A 19393-nucleotide genomic window follows, 5' to 3' on the forward strand; every position below is an offset into this window, starting at 1 on the left:
ATCTCCGGATTGTACCATCGCAGGGATGAATGCTAACTTATGAAAGCTGAAGATGAATACTTCATCCCTGACCCACATAATGACGATATATGAGGCTCGGTGAGCGGAGATCTGTCGTGTTTACAGCCCGCTCTTCCGCTGTGCGCCCCCGGTGCGGCGGGAGCTAAAAGCGGCGCGCCTCGCCTCCCATCTTCCTCCGCCTGGATCCAAATCCTCTCTCCATCTCTCCTGCAGAAAGACTAGAGGAGTGGAGGGGGAAGGAGAAGCGGCACACACCGAGAGAGGGGCGAAGGAAACGGGAGAAGTAGCTCGAGAGAGAGAGGTACATACATGGAAATGTTATTGGTCTTCCTGAGAGGCGATCAGCCACTTGAGAGGTTTGACATGACTACTGCCTCAGTTGAAAAGTAATGCTACTACTTTAGCTAGCAGTATTTCGTTACTCGTTACATTTGGCTACACGGTGAAAGTTAGCCTACCGTTTTCTACTGTAAACTTCGGATAGTTGATGAGACAAACGTAGTTAAGCTAGTGGTGCGGTTACGGTTATTGCAGGCTAATATTAACACTATTCTAAAAAGAGGGGACACTTTATTTTGCCATATTGCTAACAGCGGTTTTAATTAAAGTAGCCTACAGTAGCCTACATTAGCTAACCTACATAAGCATATATATATAAGGCCAGCCACTTCAGTAGGGATATATTAGGCTACTATGTAACGTTGAATTCTGCGTCTGTAATATGTGTGTAAGCCTCCATTACAAATGTTAAGATAAACAACAACATGCAGTTGTCTGAAGGCTTCCTCCCATTGTGAAGATCAGGAACCTATGGTAATTAAAAAAACTGGAGATACTGCAGGAATATTAGTGACATGATACCACATAATACCACAAAGTGCCAGTGAGTGACACAGACACAAGCAAAACGTGGTGATAACATAGGGGGCAATGAAAACAATAAATATAATATACACTCAGTTGTCAGTTTATTAGTACACATACCACTAATACAGTCTGATACAACAGTCCTGCAAAAATGCATGAAGGTTCTAATGGTTGCTTCTTGCTATGACTACCTCATAAACAAATCAAAGTCTCTGTTTGGATGTTATTGCATTGTTTACATCATTTATCATATTTGAAAAGGTTTTTAAACTCCTTTGCCAGCCCATGAAATGATGATTGATGATGATGGATCTATTGTTACAGTCCTCATGACAATGATGACAGGGAATATAAAGACCATCCAGGCCTTATCTGAAAGGTCACTTACTCAATAATATTTACCACACTTGTCTGTCTTCAGTCTGTCTAGGTTCAGGCTGAGGCTGAGCACAGATGTGCAGGAGGAAGAATGACATTTCAATGAATTCCTTTCTCCCTAAGGGGGGGATTGTCACTCTCCTCTACTGCAAAGTTGGAAACTCAACCTAACTTATAATTGCATAACAATATAAGGTATATCTTCGGACTCCAGTGGCCCACATCAGATACTCCAAGGGAAAAACATGGACCTCAACTTTGCTCAATTTAAACTACAGTACTGTTACAACTATCCAACTATTATGATATCAATAACATCATAACAGCAATGCTCCAAGGTCCAAACGCGCCTGGCTTTTAAAGGGAATGGGAGATGATCTCTGATTGGTTTATTGCATGTTACGCCCAAAACACACCTCTGATTAATGAAGACACTAAGTACAACCCTTTAGAACCATGACCCTGGACCCTTTTTACCACCGTCAAACTAGCAGAAGTGGATTCGTACACGCCCTAAACACACCTGCACCAGGCGCTTCACGCCGTGACCTCAGATCATTAAAATAGGACCCTGAATGTGAGTTGAGCGTGTTAGGTCTTATTTTTAACATGTTAGCCAACAATTGCCTACTTACACTAGGGGTGGGGGAAAAATCGATACAGCATAGTATCGCGATACTTTCAGTGGCAATACTGTAGATACACTGATTATAGAAATTGCACATGAAAATTTAAATGTTTTGTTCTAGAATAATCAATTGATTTTTCAGTCCACTCGATGGAAAGATGAAGTAAGATGAACAAGCAGAGAAATTTATCTTTTTCGATTAAACAGATGTTGACAAAGTTTTCCTTTGTGGACATAATTTGAAGTTGTAAAAAAGGTAATAAATTGCAATATATTGCAGAATATCGCAATATGTTTAAAATCGCAATAATATCATATTAGGGCTGGGCGATATGGAGAAAATCAAATATCACGATAATTTTTACCAAATACCTCAATATCAATACCGCACCGATATTGTATTTTTGACTATTGGTGCTTTCACAAAATACTTACACAATGAGATTTCTGATAAATAATCATCAGTAATGTGGATATAATGACTAAGTGGGTAAAGACAAATAATAGAACAGTTACAACAGTCCGGTAAGTTCAGACAATGACATCACTTTACTGTAATGCAGCCTTTAAAACCAGGAAAAGACACGTATGCCATATCACGATATCCAAAATCTAAGACGATATCTAGTCTCATATCACGATATCGATATAATAACGATATATTGCCCAGCTCTATATCATATCTTGACATTAGTATTGTGATAACATTGTATTGTGCCCCGCCCAACTTACCCATACACCAGACAAAGTTGTGTCTTATTTCTGGCCACCAGTCAAGTATTCACTCAACTTTGGTCTCCACAGACTAAAATATTTGGCTTTGTAGCTGTTGGATGTTTGGTCCTCTTTAGTTTGCTAGTTGCTAACTTTGTCTGTCTGCTATTTGGGCTGTGCAGTAGGGCTGAACCATTGATCAAATTCAAACCGACATTGCAATGTAAATGAAATTATTATTATTATTTTGTTCCTACATAGGGCTGCACGATTTGGAGAAAAAGTCATATTGCGATTGCGATTTACAATACTGCGATATAATGGTATCATGAGTCTACTTGCTTGATTATCAAGGTTTATGTTTGAAACATACAAAGTTAAATGAGCATAAGAAGAAATACATAAAACATGTTTTAGTGATTAACTAGTGATTAAGTTACAAAATATAATTTGTACAATCGCTTCTTAAAGTCTGCCTGCTCTGAAACCCTCTACACTTCTGATACTCACGTGACCATACACGACACACACGCTGCTGCCTAAACACTGACTGACTGGTCATATCTTTTGTGGATGTTGTTACCATGGTAGTGTATTGGTACGTGTCCATATAGGAGTTGTTCTCACTGATGGGATCGCACAAACCCTGGTCTCCTGAGGGAAAGTCCTGTGTTGTTTGACCCGTCCACCACCCCAACCAACCTCCCTACGCAGCATTTCGGTCTTTCATACTACTTGCTAACATTGTTGCTCTTCATACTACGTCATCTTACAGCAACGTGTTCCAGCTGCTGCTCTGCCCGGTGCGTTCCATACAGATGCTGAAGGGTGCTTTTTGCGTCGTATCTGATGCTGAGAGCCACTGCCCAAACGTCTGTATTTGACGAGTTGGGAGTGAGAACGGGTTGACATGACATATGTGGATAAGAGTAGATGAAGAAAACAACTTGTAAAATGCCACACGCAAGCTCTGATGCTGGCAGTGCCACCGTGGGAAAATGGCCATGGCCAATGCCGGGGTTTAAGTGGTGTTGGCGTTCGGAGCAGAGAAGAAATTAGCAGTAAAGTTGTCAAGTGGTAGTAAATGTACAGTGTAGGTTTCAGTTTGTCCATGAATAAATAAACACTGCAGCTCCTCCAGACCCAAGTAAAGCTCCCGTGTCTTGTTTTCCTTCTGGGTAAAGGGAAGGGTTAGCCCTGAAGGCAAAAGAAAGTCTCCCCTGCAGAGCTGCAGAGTTAGTGTGTGATTATGCTCTGTGGTGTTGAGTTATTAGTGTTATTTTCTTGACTTCACAGATAACTGAATTGCAGTGCTGAGAAATCAACGAGGGTTTCCTGCCTGGGATTCTAACCTGAAGGTACAGTAGTGTCATTGATTTTCTTTTTCTAGTTGAAGAGCCTCACCTCCAATCTCAACTCCCACGCTTTCCCTTCCACTCCTCACTTTTTACTTCCTTTCTTCATCTCTTTTTGTCTCAGCAAGCATTGGTTACTTCCTTCCATACACACTCATAACTATCATTTCAGTCAATTGCTAGGCAAAGTGTGCACCGTTCTGTTAGATTGATGCGGTTCGATGCTGGCCTCAGTGTGACGTTAGCCTGCAATCTTTTCTCACGAGACAAACAGAATGGAGCTCCTTCCTGTCAAAGTTAGGAGGAAGTTAAAACCTGATATAACATATGTCTGTCAGTCAGCGCTGTTGGAATGACGGGCCATCTCTCTCTGACAAGATGAGTGACATTTTTTAAATATAGAATTGGCAGCGGTGCTCCAAAGTAACACTTTGATTGACGACTGGTGGTCCTTACTTTATATCATTTCTTTTTAGTACAAAACAGTAAAAAACTTAATTTTTTTTTATTGGAGAACTCAATAAGTTGTTCCTTTTAAGAGACCTGTCTTATTTTCTCTGTTGGATATTTACTATAACTCTTTAATAAAGCAAAAGTATTTCTAATCCGATTACGCCATTGATCGATGGAATAATCGGTAGAATGCTACAGAAAATACAACTACTACTAAAATAATTGATAGCCACAGCCCTAGTTGGGATATTTAGTACATGAATATCAATGTATGAATTATTGGTTGTTCCTATGACAATAAACCTGAACCTGAACTTGTCAAGTGAGGTACACACAGAAAAATGATGGGTTAAAAATAACCCAACTTGGGTTGTTTTATAACCCACTCGCTGGATCAATATTGCACCGGACCAACAGTAGTTAATTTGACCCAGCAAGATGGGTTGGTCATTTTTAACCCAACAGATGAGTTAAATATTCTACCCAAATGCTGGGTAGATTAATTCTAACACATTACAGTACAATTTAAGAAAATAAATAGCAATAGACTACCCATAGCTATAAAACCGTTAAACTACAAACCTAGAACAGAATACATGCTAGATTTATGCATATATTATGCAATAAACACTTAAACAATACAAAAAGAAAACAACATAATGGAATCTTTGAATTTATTATAGTACATTAATTAATATCAACAATATAGTGGAACTGGTGCAGTTCATATCACTCAGGTACACGCAACAATTATGAATGAACTGGCTGAACATTCAATAGGCCAACAGTCAACAGGTCTATAGTGAACACATTCAAGAAATTCAAATTCCTATTAAAACGTTATTATTAAGAGCCATTAGCTCTACTTGCAAGCAAGTATTCTACTTTGAATAAACTTTACCATTTTAGACTCCCCTCCTGGCATTTCATATATTACAGTCTGTATGAATTCCCACACATGTTCACACTGCTTCGGGTATTTCATGTCAAAGACAAAGAATGCCTTGAAGCAGACATCAATGGCCTGAAGCAGTGCTTCTTGTTCCAGGGCCTGTCCAGCTATTATGACGAAGGCCTGAAATGCACTCTGATCATTTCCCAGCGTCAGGATGTGGGGGTGTGGTTTGCATGCTCCACCATGTTTATTCCAGGCTAAAAAAGAAAGAATACAAGACAGCAAGTGAGAGAGTGCGAGTGAGAGAAGTACCAAATGTCTACCGACTACTATAGTAGAATTAAAATATAGACATTGTGAAGACCATTTTCCTGGTCCTCACTAGAGAAATGATTGTTTATGATAAAGTCTAGTTAGCTTTACAATTTGGAAAAGATTCAGTGCATCTCTAATTCATAAAGTTGAACTGTAATAGTCTACATTTCATTGCACATAACAAAATATTCCAAACCTTTTTTGATTAAGTCTTGATGGTTATGGCATATAGCTCACATTACAGAAAACAATTAAAAAAATGATTCAGACCTCAATTGACCTAAAAAGCCATAAATCGATTGATGATCTATCATTACAATAAACACACTCAGAAAATGTGTGCGGCCCACCTATCTGACTGTGCTATCTGGCCGATAGGCAGGTTAGGTGGTCAGATAGGTGGGCTGCAAATGCTTTGTAGATTTAATGGGTTAAAATACAAAAGTGTCACCCTTCTGATAAATATGTTCATTTCTGCACTCAATACTTTGTTGGTGCCTGTTTTAGAACCAATTACTGCATCGGTGTGGTGTGGTACAGAGGTAATCAGCCTGTGGCACTGCTGATGTGTTCTAGAAGCCCAGGATGCTTTGATAGTGACCAACACGTTGTAAGATTGTAGAATGGCTATTTTCCGAATACTGTCAGGCTATATTCGATGCCTGTCCCCAAAAGTATAGTAAAACAAACCTGGATATGCATGTGTACGTGCACACATTCTTGGGCTCAGATATGTTAATAAAATGAATAAAGTTTCCCCTTTAGATGTGCTTGAGGACTTACAGGTTAGTTTGTAGTTTAGTTAATCCTCCTATTATTGGGCCGGAAGGCAGCAGAGCTCTAAGTATTTAAAAGAGTACCGGAGTACAGTCACTGCGTTTCTGTGGCAGTAAACATGTCACACACACCCTTAACTAACCGTGCTATATTCAGAGTTGTACAAGATATTCAAGGCTGACAATGTTAACATGACAGCAGACAGCAGAGCTGTGCACGCACACACAAACAAACACACACACACACACACACACACACACACACACACACACACACACACACACACCCCGCAGCCTCATAGTAGAGTCACTAGCTCAGCTATGCTGTGGATGGGAAAACAAATATTTCTTACCTTTAAATCTTTCGACAAGGTGTGTCAGCTGCCACTCTGTCAAAGTGTTAATGACAAAGCTGTCCATTGATCTGAAACAAACACAAAAACAGCTTAAGCAAAAATACAATTGCTATTGTATTAACTATTCAGATGTCACCATGCAAAAGCAATGCAGACTAGCAGCAGAATGTAATCCAATGTGAAGATAACAGCCATTTTATTTAGCATCACAAAATATAGAGAAAACAATCCTCCCTCTCTCCCGATACAATTCATATGACAAATTGCATACATGTAAATTGTCTGTTTTTACTTCACAAGAATATTTGTGGCTGCTCACAGCATAGCCTTCTGGGCACGACTGTCAGTATAACAGTCTACAGCAGTGTTTCCCAAACTTTTTATTATATATTTCTTAACCCTTCACTCAAGTAGCCCTTGTCGTTTGCCAGGCCGCCATTTTAAATAAGAATTTGTTCTTATCTATTATGGGTCACCACATTACTTAAATAACTGCTCCTAAATGCATTTAGTCAGACATATCAGGTTATCTCACTGTTTTTACATACTTTAACACTGTGTTATGCCTTCACATTTCACATTAAAAGCTTCAGGAAAAACAAGTGCTTCATTTATAGCCAGTTAAAATATTATATATTATATATATTATATATAAAATATAACTAACTGACAGCCTGTTGGCTAGTAAACTAGCTAACTTGCGAATCACCTGGCTAGCTTGAAACTAGCTGGCAAATTAGCCTGGTGAACTCAATAAACATGACCATATGCCCATGGGCATTATGAACTTGTTTCATTAATTCATTAATATAATTCAGACCAAACAGATAAGCTGTAGGCTATCCGTGCTTCCATGATAACGGCTAAATGGCTAACGTTAGCTACGTTGTTAGCCAAACCAACCAACTAGCCTCGACAATATAAAGATACTACTTTAATAGGTAACGCAACACAGACAATGTGAATTAGACATGTAGCTAGTGTACACAAACCTTTTATTATGTATTTGCCTCGCTGGATGACCAGTCAGGTTCTCTGCTGTGACGAGCACTCGGTGTGTGGACTCTGGTGGACTCTGGTGATGATGTGATGATGTTCGAAGCACAAACAACCCACGTGCTGAGTCAACCGATGTATGTTGGGTTGATGGATTTTGACTCAACGCATGAGTTGCACAAAATAACCCAAATTCCATATAAATAACCCATAATGGGTAAAACATTTCATAACCCAGCGGTTGGGTAGATGAAATAACCCAGCTGTTTTTAGGGTGTAGTTTTGTTTGAGAGATTGGTAAAAAATATAATGTACTATTTTTTTCAAGCGTGGGCTACTTTCCCTGTTCGAGCTAAAGTTAGATGTTGAAACTGTGTGCAACATGGCTCCAAAAATAAAAACAGCAACAAATGAATTTTCTCAGGTCAGTAGACTTAGTTTGGATAGTCCTTGTGGCCTGCTTTTTCTCAGCACACTGCATGCTAAAATGTTAGCATGCCGTATTGCAGCTTTAAGTTTGCTGCTCCCTCTGCCTGGAAGTTACAGAAATCCATGAAACTTACTGAGCTGGTCTCATTGGTCGCTTTTAAGAGGATGATGATTGACTTGGAGGCAGAACATCTGGCTGCAGATGTTCTGCCTGATGTGTGTAGGATTGTGGTTGACTTTGAAAGCTTTGCTGTGTGTGTTGTTTTATGTTTTTTTGGTGTTTTAGTGTATTCTGTGTTTGTATGTACTGTATGTGTGTTTGTATGTACTGTATGTGTGGTTGTATGTACTGTATGTGTGGTTGTATGTACTGTATGTGTGGTTGTATGTACTGTATGTGTGTGTATGTACTGTATGTGTGGTTGTACTGCTGCCTGTCTTGGCCAGGACACTCTTGAAAAAGAGATTTTTAACCTCAATGAGTCTCTTCCTGGTTAAATAAAGGTAAAATAAATAAATAAAAATGGAGCTAGTGATCTACAGGGACACATAATGCTGGTGTTTATTAACTTGTTGTTGCTCAACTTAACAATGCAAATGAGTATAAATCCTGTACCAGACTGAAGGAGAGCAGGCTGGTTGCTGTGTATCTGTAGGACAGGAAGATAAAAGCATGCCTGCATGCAGAACACACTGTCCAGACCTCCTGCTGTCTCATGATCCACACACACAGGAGGTAAACACACTCGTTTTATGTATTCATAAACACCGAGGAAAAAATGCTCTCACTATGCACAAATGCTCTCACTCTGAAAGTCAACCATTCAAAGTTTAAAAGGGGAGTACAGCAAACACACACACACACACACACACACACACACACACACACACACACACACACACACACACACACACACACACACACACACACACACACACATAAAAGCATGGTGCAGTGAAAGAACCGTTAGGGAGTTTATTCCAAATCTGCTGACAGTAGATAGGTCTTACCATTCTCTTTTTCTATCACATAGTAATTACTTATAAGGCCACAGGGATTATGATGTCCCTATCTCCCCACTGTAAGAGAGCTTGTGCTCCATATAACCCGTTAGCTTTGCTACCAACCTATCACCCCCCTCATTAAGCTGTCCCTCCCTCTCATTATGTCCTCCATGTAATATCCTCCATCCATTAACTTAGTCCACTTCTCCCACTCCTCACCGTTACTCCCCCTCTTTTCTGTCCTTCTTCCTTCTTTGCTCTTTTCTCCACTCAAGCCTTCACAGCAATGCCACACTGGATCAGCTCACTCTAATTTGACTCCTACACAGCAGTCAGCGAAAGGGAGCAGAACCACTATGCCCTTAATATACGAGTGGTTGAGCCAGGGAGGGGGCTGTGCTTTAGGGACACAACACAGTACAGTGGAAACTGAATATACATTGTCCTTATGTAACCAAGCATGTTCTTTGGTGCAGGCACATCATGTCCATGCACACATCAAGCTTTGTTTTCTCAGCTCTGCTAATGTTTGCTTTTTCCTCAGCGCCTGTATCTATTTCCGTCTTGTCTCCATGGCTCCTTGCCGCGGCAACATGCAAAATGCAGCCACCTCTTCTGATTAGCTTCTCAACTGCTCCCAGATTCTCAGATTTAAACTCATTAAGATGTTTGTGCATCAAAGTGCAAAAGTGCATGTGGTGTATGTACTGTATATTGTTTTTTCAAAAAGTGGTTAAACATTGACCTTAAAGGGACAGTTCACCCCAAAATCAAAATGTATTTTTCCTTTTACCTGTAGTGCTATTTATCAGTCTAGATTGTGTTGGTGTGAGTTCAGTGCTGGAGATATCGGCCGTAGAGATGTCTGCCTTCCTCCAATATGATGGAACTAGGTGGCACTTGGCTTTTCGTGTCATTGTGCAGAGTACAAGTACAAAGACAACCAAATGCAGTTTGCGTCCAACCAGAAGTACAAAAAAAGCAGAAAAGTGCAATGTGATATTCAAGTATAGATAGAAATATATTGCAGTGTTATAAGAGCAGAATAAATATGGTTATGTAACATGAAGAATGTATGAACAAAATGTACAGATATGTGCAATGTAGTAGCAGTGACATTATACTAGTAGTAAGAATAATATAGATATATGCAGTGTATTAACAGAATATATCATAAGAAAAACAGAATAAATATGGATATACTGAATGAACCATATAGACAGATATGTACAGTATGTACAGCTATGTGCAGTGTGGTAACATTATAAGAGTAGTGAGAATAAGTGTATGTACAGGATGAATAGTATGAAGAGCAGTAGAATATGGTTATGTATAGGTGTAATTACAGTATGGACATCTGTAAATAAATAAATAGAACAGTATGGGTGGGGTAGGGTAGTGCAACTTGTCTGGGGGGGGCTTAGTAGGTTAAATTGTCACCAAGATGCAATTTAACTAGCTAGCTAAAGTTACAGCTCAGCTGAGGAGGACGCCATTAATGTTTACATCTCACCTTAAAAGGATTTTAAAAGGAAGGATTACTCTTTTACATAAACGTGCCATTCTGAATCATCTGTATGTTCCCTCAGTCACAGTCTCGTCCTTTTATTTTTGTACAGGTGGATAGATGGTCAGTGCGTTCATGTACTAGTGACATGAAAACCAGAGAAGGAGACGGAAATGGGTGCTCTATAACTCTCTATAGCTCTTTAACGTGACAGCACACTTGAGTTGCTACGGTGACAGTGTGCTCACTTTTATAGCACCTGAACACAGACACATGCACATTCTGTACACACAAACACAAGACACACAGTAACACATGAGGACAGCCATACCAAACTGGGGGGGGGGGGACAAGAGTGAGTTGTTTGCCTTTTACTGTAAAGGCAGATAAGAGAAACGCCAACAGTTTGCTTCACAACAGCCTCACCTAAATAACAGCCACAACCTATTTAGTCTCAACTCTCTCGTTATAGGACCTGGACCCTGCTCTTCCAGATGTAGCCTGCTAATTCAGTTCATCAGTACCAATATGGACACAGGAACAGCTGGGCTGGAACGTTTTGCCATTTCAATCTAGTGTAAAATATGTAAATGAAAGCACTCCCAGTGAAGTGGCTAGCAGCAGCAGCAACAGAGCTAAAATGAGCTCTAATGACAGCAGCAGGTCATTTTCCTGCTCCGGGTTGTGGCAACGTTAATATGCTGCATTGTTCCGTCTTACCATCTTACCATCTTTGTCTTCTGATGGTGATTTATTGCAGATAGTACATGGTGTGTTTATGTGTGCGTAGTAGAGATGAGATTAGGGTTGGGTACTGAAACCTGGTGCTAATATGGCACCTGTGCCTAAACGACCGGTATCTACCGGACTGAACAGCAACGCGGATTTCGGTGCCTCATTTCGGTGCCACTGAATGCCTGCTCTGCTCTCTGATGCTCTGAAACAGACGTTACGGGAAACAGAAGCATCGCTGCACGTGACATTAGTTAACATTACACTTGACAGCAGGTAACGTTAACCTACCATTAGCCTACCGTTAGCTAGCAGCTGAATTAAACAGGGTTAAAATGCTGACAGCTAACGTTAAACGTTAACAGTGTGACTGTGTTTCACTACATTACACCGAGACGGAGCAGTCTGCAGCTGCCGTTGTCAAAAAAACACAGGCGGTGCGTTCACTGAAACTGGAAGCTAACTGGTAGTTAAACTTTGTCGTTTAACAGCAATTTACTGGTGAAATAAGTTATTGTTATAAGTTATTGTTATTACAATATTAATAAATCATTTCATTTTGACCATATGGCCTTAGCAATAAACAAGTCATTCTTTAATGTCGCCGACTGTCGTTTTGTGCTGTATTTTTATTTTTTAAATCACACCGTTAAGGCACCGGCATCGTTTTAAAAGTATCGCTTTAGCACCGGTATCGGGAAGAAAAACAACCATACCCAACCCTAGATGAGATTAGCAGAGAGAACAGCCATTGGCTCCATATGCTTTCTGGAGAATGAGGGATGCTGTCTGTCCCTCTGGCCTATTGATCCAGAGGTCAGCTCAGGCTCTGAGGGGAGTCTCCTTGGTTGAGCGAGTCTTTGCAACCTTCAGCTTTCTGCCCACTCTGTTAAAGCAGCATATTCAATTAATCCTGTCTGGGCCATTACATCAGAGCTCCACCTAACTGAGCTGACTAACGGCAGTATGTCTGCAGCTGCTGCTGGGAACAAGATGGTGATTCAGTTGGCCGAGAGGAGCTGAGCTGTGGATCTGTCAGCCAGAGAGGCTGAATGTGTTCACGCTGGAATGTGCTGTATGTTCACATGGTGAAGAAGCGCTCTGGCGCCTTGAGGTATTACAGCTAAGGGGCCTTGTAAATATCAAGTACAGTATACTGTGTTGGTCTGAGGCAAAGCAGAGCAAAGGAAGCCTGCTGTCCTGGATATCTTATCCAAAAGTTCTCCTTTAGTTTGACATCAACTTCCTTTGCTGTAGCCTAGTGTTTCTGCTCACTTTCCTTCACCTGTCAATGAAACTGTCTACGGAGTACTTGCATTTTCTTCAAAAAGGTTTGAGCTTCTCCGGTTTCTTTACTTTGTCTGTTCATCCTTGGTAGCTCTCACTGCCAATCTTTCTTCTGCTAATACAAAAGAAGCAAGAAAACACATCAGTTCCTGTGCTTTGGGATAGCCCACCCTGAAACCAAATCTTTGGAATAACCCTTGAAGTGTAGAAGCTTCGAGGGACAGCCAGCTGTTGAGGTGCTGCAGTTGAATGACATGGGATACGTAACATTGCTGGCTTCATCAAGCTGCCAAAGTCATGGCATTCATGGTAATTCAAACACAAGTGTCTGTTACGGTTTGTTCCTTACGCTTTTATTCAGACATGACACATTTACAGAAAGCGATGATTGTGGAGTAGAAAGAAAGAACAGTGTTGTAGAAACAGTGGAATGTAATTATATAAAGGAACTAGGGGTGTAACGGCTCTGAAACCGAGACTGGAACCGCGACACAAACGTCCACATTCTCATGTTGCGGTTCCGTCTTCTGTGTTGTGAATGCGGCGTTATGTGCTCCACAGAGACATGGCTGCAGGGTCTTATTCTTGACGCAAACGGACCATCACCGGCTCTCAGACAGTACAGGTGGACAGAGAGCTTGGTAGGAGCGGTAAGAAGAACGGAGAGGGGGCTGAGGTGCTTCTAAACAACAGGTAGTGTAACCCCAGGCTCATTACCATTAAAGAAAGCATCTGTATCAGGGATATCGAACTGTTAGCCGCAAGTCTCAGTCCATATTATCTGACGAGGGAATTTACACAGGGAAACTTTGTTATTGTTTATCCCACCATCAGCTGCCCTGAACGTAGCGAGAGACACCGCCCACTCTGTCAGCACTACTACAGAATCAACTACCCAATGCTTTTAAGTGTGACTTTCTGCTGGCATTGATAAAGTATCCGTCTGCCGGGATTTCCATATCACCAGGGCGCTGGGCGAAATTAGGGGTATCAAGAATACGTAAATATATATAATATATATATGTCAGTATATATATATATATATATATATATATATATGTATATATATTAGGGTTGTCAAAATTACGCGTTAATTCCGATTAATTAATCTGAGAACAAATAACGCGTTAAAAAAAATAAGGCAGATTAATCCATTCCATATTGAGGTTTGACCCGGAGCCGTTCTAGCACCATTGGACTGTAAAATGAAGGAGGAGACGAGAATGTTCTGCCTGGATCATTAACTGGAACATTTACTTGTCTGCTCTTCTCTCTGATGCTCTGAAACAGACAGGCAACACAAACACCGCTGCACATGACACTAGTTAACACTATACTCAACAGCAGCTAACGTTAGCCTTCCGCTAGCTAGTAACACTATACTCGACAGCAGCTAACGTTAGCCTACCGCTAGCTAGTAACACAATACTCAACAGCAGCTAACGTTAGCCTTCCGCTAGCTAGTTAACACTATACTCAACAGCAGCTAACGTTAGCCTTCCGCTAGCTAGTAACACAATACTCAACAGCAGCTAACGTTAGCCTTCCGCTAGCTAGTAACACTATACTCGACAGCAGCTAACGTTAGCCTACAGCTAGCTAGTAGCTGGATTAAACAGGGTTAAATGCTGACAGCTAACACTAAACGGTGTAAAGTGTGACTGTGTTTTACTGTAGAGGATTCAACACCGGGATGTAACAATCTGCAGCTGCCGTCGGAGAAACAACACAGACGGTGCGTTCAATGAAACTGGTAAACTACAGCCTCGTGGTGCATTTGAAGTTATTGTAAATGTCCTTTTCCATCTGGTGGTTAAACAGAAATTTACTACTGAAATTAGTTATTGTTATTGTTATACATTATTATTAAATCATTTCATTTTGACCATATGGCCTTAGCAATAAACAAGCCTTCTTTAATGTCACCGACTGTTGTTTAGTACCCTTTTTATTTCTTTTCTTTTTTTACTTTCTTAAAAAGTATTGGTTCAGGCACCGTTAATTATGTATGCGATTAATTTTGATTAATTAATCACAGAGTATGTAATTAATTAGATTACATTTTTTAATCGATTGACAGCCCTAATATATATATATATATATATATACACTATATATATAATATATATATACATACAATGACAAATATATATACAATTACAAATATATATATTTGTAATTGTATATATATTTGTCATTGTATGTATATATATATATATATATAGTGTATATATATATATATATATATATATATATATATACATACATACAAATAATTGTAATAACAATGTGCCAGTGTAAACACACTGTAACAGTAGCAGGTATTATTGAATGACCACTAACGCTGTCTCAGCCACTGCCAGTTACAAGATAACAAACAACAATAAAATATGCTAACTTCACTGACTGATATACTAGTCGCCGATTTCAGTGCACAACAGACTCAACAAAAATGATCGCTAACTAATACCGACTGATGGAGTAGCTAGTTTCCTCTGCAATGTACGCTGAGGTTGCGTGTGGTTACATGATACTGAGCAGTGTCTCGTACATCGGCGTCATGTACATGTATCTTTATTTTACCACTGTTTCTCTCTAGCTCATTAGAGTTGAGGTGAGCTCAATGCAGGACCCTAACAGGCTAAACCTCAGCAAACAAAAGGACAACAACACAGATTTATTCATATGAAAATGTTGCATGTACTTTACTCCATCTGCAGCCTGCAGTGATAAACAAGAACTGCTATGTCTTTCCTGTGTCTATCTTTACTTTGTGAAGACTTTTTCTCACTCTTACAGCTATAGTGCGTAGTTTCTGTCTCTCCCATGAGGACTTTTAAGTAATGACAATAACACTGTTGTTGCCTGCGTTTCATCCCACGTGACGCAAGCCTTCTGTGATCGCGCACCACCCCCACGCAGTTGCTTGTAACCAAGGAGGACACAGAGGATTAAAAAAACATGATGGACTCTTCAGAAGAGGTCATTATCTTCACTCGAGTTTCTGCGTGGGAAAGTCGCTGGACGACACCATTTTCTAAACATAGTCCTACTGAGAGATCCAGGTAGAGTTGTGTGGAGCTGATAGTCTTAATTAGCTTCGTAGCAACTCATTTGGCGACGGCTTGAATGTAACAGACGTTCTTTATATTAAAAAAGTTGTGCACTAAAGCTTTCAAGTTGAATGGATCTGTATCAATAGCAAGTTGTTTCTATGAAATAGCTGGCATGTGCTGAACTCAACCAAATTAAGCTTATATTATTACATTATTATATTACATGTCATTTAGCTGAGGCTTTTATCCAAAGCGACTTCCAATTAAGTGCTTTCAACCCTGAAGGTGCAAACTCCAGACAACAAGTAGTAAGTGCAAGAACATTAGCTTTAATTAAGCAAAACTACAAAGATTCATATGGAAGTGCAGCTTCAAGAAATATAAATACATATATAATTTGTATTTTTTCGATTAAAAAATTTAATCTAATTAATTACATACTCTGTGATTAATTCATCCAAATTAATCGCATACATAATTAACGGTGCCTGGACCGATACTTTTTTTAAATGCCCATATTATGAAAAAAACACATTTTCTGGGATTTGGGGTGTTATTTTGTGTCTCTGGTGCTTCCACATGCATACCAACTTTGAAAAAACACCATCCATGCTGTTCTGAGTGAGATACGGTTTCTGAATGTGTCCTGCCTTCAGTCTCTGGGTGAGCTGGTCAAAATAGGCACGGCTTGTGACGTCACAAGCCGAAACGAGCTGGCTAACCGTTAGCTCGTAGCGTTAGCATGCTAACGCTAACGCTAGCATGATACCTCGTTCTCAATAGCAAAGCACTGCTACAACACACACCAGTTCACCATAATCTACAAAAGAACTACTTCCATGTGCGCCCTCATTTAGAAGTCTCCCAGCTAATCCTGCCTTGTAACTGACTGAAGGTGGAGAAAGCTGACATGATCTACATCTGAGCTACTGAGCATGTGCAATCAAAGATAGTACAGAAGAAGAAAAGAGGTCTCACTCTGTAGCTAAACCAGAGACCAGGTGAAAAGAGGATCTGCAGCAGTGAGAGAGAGCTGGGCAGTACAACAACAATATGGAGTTTTTTGAAAATTAAACCATGTAAACCTATTCTGGTACAACCTTAAAATACAATTATGAACCTGAAAATGAGCATAATATGGGCGCTTTAAGAAAGTAAAAAAAGAAAAGAAAAAAATGGTACTAAACAACAGTCGGTGACATTAAAGAACGGCTTGTTTATTGCTAAGGCCATATGGTCAAAATGAAATGATTTAATAATAATGTATAACTATAACAATAACTTATTTCACTAATAAATTGCTGTTGAACGACAAAAACAACCACCAGATGGGAAAAGGACATTTAACAATAACTTCAAAAGCACCACAAGACTGTAGTTTACCAGTTTCATTGAACGCACCGTCTGTGTTGTCTGTTGTTAGCTGCTGTTGAGTGTAGTGTTAACTTGCTAGCGGTAGGCTAATGTTAGCTGCTGTCGAGTATAGTGTTAACTAGCTAGCGGTAGGCTAATGTTAGCTGCTGTTGAGTATAGTGTTAACTAGCTAGCGGAAGGCTAACGTTAGCTGCTGTTGAGTATAGTGTTACTAGCTAGCGGAAGGCTAACGTTAGCTGCTGTTGAGTATAGTGTTACTAGCTAGCGGTAGGCTAACGTTAGCTGCTGTCGAGTATAGTGTTAACTAGCTAGCGGTAGGCTAACGTTAGCTGCTGTCGAGTATAGTGTTAACTAGGTAGCGGTAGGCTAATGTTAGCTGCTGTTGAGTATAGTGTTACTAGCTAGCGGAAGGCTAACGTTAGCTGCTGTTGAGTATAGTGTTACTAGCTAGCGGTAGGCTAACGTTAGCTGCTGTCGAGTATAGTGTTAACTAGGTAGCGGTAGGCTAACGTTAGCTGCTGTTGAGTATAGTGTTACTAGCTAGCGGAAGGCTAACGTTAGCTGCTGTCGAGTATAGTGTTAACTAGCTAGCGGTAGGCTAACGTTAGCTGCTGTTGAGTATAGTGTTACTAGCTAGCGGTAGGCTAACGTTAGCTGCTGTCGAGTATAGTGTTAACTAGCTAGCGGTAGGCTAACGTTAGCTGCTGTCGAGTATAGTGTTAACTAGCTAGCGGTAGGCTAATGTTAGCTGCTGTTGAGTATAGTGTTACTAGCTAGCGGAAGGCTAACGTTAGCTGCTGTTGAGTATAGTGTTAACTAGCGTCATGTGCAGCGGTGTTTGTGTTGCCTGTCTGTTTCAGAGCATCAGAGAGAAGAGCAGACAAGTACAGTCAGGTCCATAAATATTGGGACATCGACACAATTCTAATCTTTTTGGCTCTATACACCACCACAATGGAGTTGAAATGAAATGAACAAGATGTGCTTTAACTGCAGACTTTCAGCTTTAATTTGAGGGTATTTACATCCAAATCAGGTGAACGGTGTAGGAATTACAACAGTTTGTATATGTGCCTCCCACTTTCTAAGGGACCAAAAGTAATGGGACAACTGGCTGCTCAGCTGTTCCATGGCCAGGTGTGTGTTATTCCCTCATTATCCCATTTACAAGGAGCAGATAAAAGGTCCAGAGTTCATTTCAAGTGTGCTATTTGCATTTGGAATCTGTTGCTGTCAACTCTCAATATGAGATCCAAAGAGCTGTCACTATCAGTGAAGCAAGCCATCATTAGGCTGAAAAATCTAAACAAACCCATCAGAGAGATAGCAAAAACATTAGGTGTGGCCAAATCAACTGTTTGGAACATTCTTAAAAAGAAAGAACGCACCGGTGAGCTCAGCAACACCAAAAGACCCGGAAGACCACGGAAAACAACTGTGGTGGATGACCGAAGAATACTTTCCCTGGTGAAGAAAACACCCTTCACAACAGTTGGCCAGATCAAGAACACTCTCCAGGAGGTAGGTGTATGTGTGTCAAAGTCAACAATCAAGAGAAGACTTCACCAGAGTGAATACAGAGGGTTCACTACAAGATGTAAACCATTGGTGAGCCTCAAAAACAGGAAGGCCAGATTAGAGTTTGCCAAACAACATCTAAAAAAGCCTTCACATTTCTGGAACAACATCCTATGGACAGATGAGACAAAGATCAACTTGTACCAGAGTGATGGGAAGAGAAGAGTATGGAGAAGGAAAGGAACTGCTCATGATCCAAAGCATACCACCTCATCAGTGAAGTATGGTGGTGGTAGTGTCATGGCGTGGGCATGTATGGCTGCCAATGGAACTGCTTCTCTTGTATTTATTGATGATGTGACTGCTGACAAAAGCAGCAGGATGAATTCTGAAGTGTTTCGGGCAATATTATCTGCTCATATTCAGCCAAATGCTTCAGAACTCATTGGACGGCGCTTCACAGTGCAGATGGACAATGACCCGAAGCATACTGCGAAAGCAACCAAAGAGTTTTTTAAGGGAAAGAAGTGGAATGTTATGCAATGGCCAAGTCAATCACCTGACCTGAATCCGATTGAGCATGCATTTCACTTGCTGAAGACAAAACTGAAGGGAAAATGCCCCAAGAACAAGCAGGAACTGAAGACAGTTGCAGAGGCCTGGCAGAGCATCACCAGGGATGAAACCCAGCGTCTGGTGATGTCTATGCCTTCCAGACTTCAGGCTGGAAT

At 40.4% G+C, this 19393-nt stretch overlaps 1 protein-coding gene across 1 annotated transcript in view; it reads left to right on the forward strand.

Annotated features, from left to right (window-relative positions):
• The first annotated feature begins 211 nt into the window (after positions 1–211).
• klhdc8a (kelch domain containing 8A) overlaps positions 212–19393 on the forward strand; it is a 60976-nt gene continuing 41794 nt past the window's right edge. Inside the window, exons 1-2 of the mRNA XM_078247597.1 lie at positions 212–322; positions 3905–3966. The gene's annotated coding sequence lies outside the window, so the exon portion shown is untranslated. The remainder of the gene's footprint in view (positions 323–3904; positions 3967–19393) is intronic.

The sequence above is a fragment of the Sander vitreus genome, chromosome 4 (assembly GCF_031162955.1).
Source record: "Sander vitreus isolate 19-12246 chromosome 4, sanVit1, whole genome shotgun sequence".
Lineage (NCBI taxonomy): Eukaryota > Metazoa > Chordata > Actinopteri > Perciformes > Percidae > Sander > Sander vitreus.